Source organism: Brassica oleracea, chromosome C3 (genome assembly GCF_000695525.1).
Source record: "Brassica oleracea var. oleracea cultivar TO1000 chromosome C3, BOL, whole genome shotgun sequence".
NCBI classification, from domain to species: Eukaryota; Viridiplantae; Streptophyta; class Magnoliopsida; order Brassicales; family Brassicaceae; genus Brassica; species Brassica oleracea.
Window position 1 is genome coordinate 58,243,720 of NC_027750.1, and position 2,618 is coordinate 58,246,337.

Sequence of the window (2,618 nt, forward strand, 5' to 3'; positions counted from 1 at the left end):
ATATCCATTCCCCATCGCATGAAGGGGTATGGCGCCGTCAAGGTGTGGAACAATTCTGTCGGGCTGTGTATGGCTGAAGCGTGTCGCTGGCACCTATCGCATTTCTTGACATAGGATTCGCAATCTGCGTTCATTGTTGGCCAATAGAAGCCGAGGCTTTTCACTTTTAGTGCGAGAGCTCGTCCTCCTGAATGATTGCCTGCTGCTCCTTCATGTGTTTCGGCCATGACCAGCCTTGTTTCGTCTCCAAAGATACACCTAAGGAGTACTTTGGTTGCAGTCCATCGATGGAGTGTTCCATCGATGGAGTGTTCCATCCATGACGACGTAATGCGCACTGCGTCTTTTGACCCGCCTTGCTTCCCATTTCTCTATAGGTAGTATTCCGTCGGAAAGGTAAGCGATGAATTCCGTTCGCCAATCTTCGAGTTGCCCTTCCGTTGCGCGAGGTTCCCCTTCGTCGATTTCCATGGCATCGGTGACAGATGCTGCAATGGCAAGTTGTTCCGTTGGTAGGCTGATGCTTGGCTTTTCAATCCTATGTATTGGGATTGTCCTTTTCACTTGGTCGTGTAGTTTGCTCCCAAGGGCTGCGAGTGCGTCCGCACATACGTTCTCTCCACGAGGGACTTTCGTTAGCTCAAAGAACTCGAAATCTTGTGTGAGACCTTTGACGAGGTTCAAGTAAGCATCCATTATGTCCTTCCTGACGTCATAGTCTCCGAGGAATTGACTTACCACGAGTTGGGAATCACAGTATGCTTTGATCCGTTTAGCTTTTACTGCTTTGGCGAGACGAAGGCCTGCGATAAGAGACTCGTATTCGGCTTCGTTGTTGGATGCCGGAAAATCAAAACTGAACGACTGTCAGATTAGTTCACCTGTTGGTGACTGGAGTTGTACGCCTGCCCCTGAGCCTTTGTTCGTAGATGAACCATCTACGTGCAGTATCCAGTTCAGACTTGGCAGCACAAGATCTTGTTCTAACTCTGGCGTTAGCTCGATCAGGAAGTCAGCAAGGACTTGCGACTTAGCCGCTGTGCGGTTTTTGTACACGATGTCATGCTCGCTAAGCTCGACTGCCCACTTTGTTAGCCTTCCTGATTGGTTGGTATTTTGCATTACCGTCCTGAGGGGCTGGTTGGAGAGCACCTCGATAGTATGCGATTGGAAATAAGGTCTGAGTTTTCTTGCCGAAGTGATGATAGCGAGCCATCTTTTCGAAGGTTGAGTATCTTGTTTCCGGTTCCGTCATCCGCTTGCTGGTGTAGAAAATAGTTTTTTGTTCACCACGGTCTTCTCGTATCAGGACGCAGCTAACAGCCGAGGAGGTGACGGCGATGTATAAGGATAGAGTGTCTCCGACTTCGGACTTCGACAGAACCGGAGGTGTCGTTAGGTAATGCTTGAGCTGATTGAAAGCTTCTTCACATTTTTCGTCCCAGATGAATCTCTTATTTCCTCGCAGGATTTCAAAGAACGGGAGGCACATGTCTGTGGATCTTGAGATGAATCTGTTTAGTGCCGTGATCCTTCCGGTTAAACGCTGAACCTCGCGGGTGTTCTTCGGGCTAGGGAGATCGAGGATTTCTGTTATTTTTTTTGGGTTTGCCTCGATGCCTCGCTGGGTGACGATGTAACCTAGGAACTCTCCAGACGTGACGCCGAAGTTGCATTTCGCCGGGTTGAGCTTCATCCCGTGCTTGTTCAACGTTTTGAAGCAGTCTTGTAGATGGTTGAGATGGTCCTTGGCGCGAAATGACTTGACCAGCATATCATCAATGTAAACTTCCATAGTGTTGCCGAGTTTGTCGGCAAACATTCTATTGACCAGACTCTGGTAAGTCGCTCCTGCGTTCTTTAGGCCGAAAGGCATGACCTTGTAACAATACGTCCCTCTGTCTGTTATGAACGCTGTTTTCTCGTGATCGTCCACATGCATCATGATTTGATTGTATCCCGAAAAAGCATCCATAAATGTTAGGAGCTCGTTGCCGGCAGTCGACTCCACCAGACGGTCGATATGCGGGAGAGGGTAACTGTCTTTTGGACATGCTTTGTTCAAATCCGTGAAGTCGACACAAATGCGCCATTTCCCGTTTTTATTTTTAACAACGATGGGGTTTGCTAGCCATTCCGAGTACCGTACTTCGGCAATGAAGCATGCGTCAAGCAACCTATCGACTTCCTCATTCACTGTTTTGGACCGTTCGGGTCCGAGCTTTCGTCTCTTCTGTCGAATAGGCTTGAACGTCAGATCGACGTTTAACTCGTGGGATGTTACTGCGGGGTCTATACCCTTCATATCGGAAGTTACCCATGCAAAGGTCGAGACATTTTCTTTGAGGAAAGAAATGATTAATGACTGCAGGTCATCGGAGAGATAGGCGCCAATGCGCACGACCTTCGATGAGTCGGCTCGATCGATGGAAACCTCGCGGATTTCTTCCTTCTGAGGGTAGATCTTATGTATCGGTTTGGTGACCGCGTTGACGAGAGAAGGTGATTGTTGCAGCTTGACTGCGGCGATAAGGAGCACCCTCGTTGCCCATTGGTCCCCGCGAATCGTCTGCGTCGTTCCATCTTTCCCGGGGAACTTAACGCATTGGTGATAGGTG

General features: G+C 49.0%; 1 protein-coding gene across 1 annotated transcript in view; it reads left to right on the forward strand.

The window, feature by feature from the left end:
- The window catches only part of LOC106331065 (U5 small nuclear ribonucleoprotein 200 kDa helicase-like), a 27,066-nt gene that overhangs the window by 17,721 nt on the left and 6,727 nt on the right, over nt 1-2,618 (forward strand).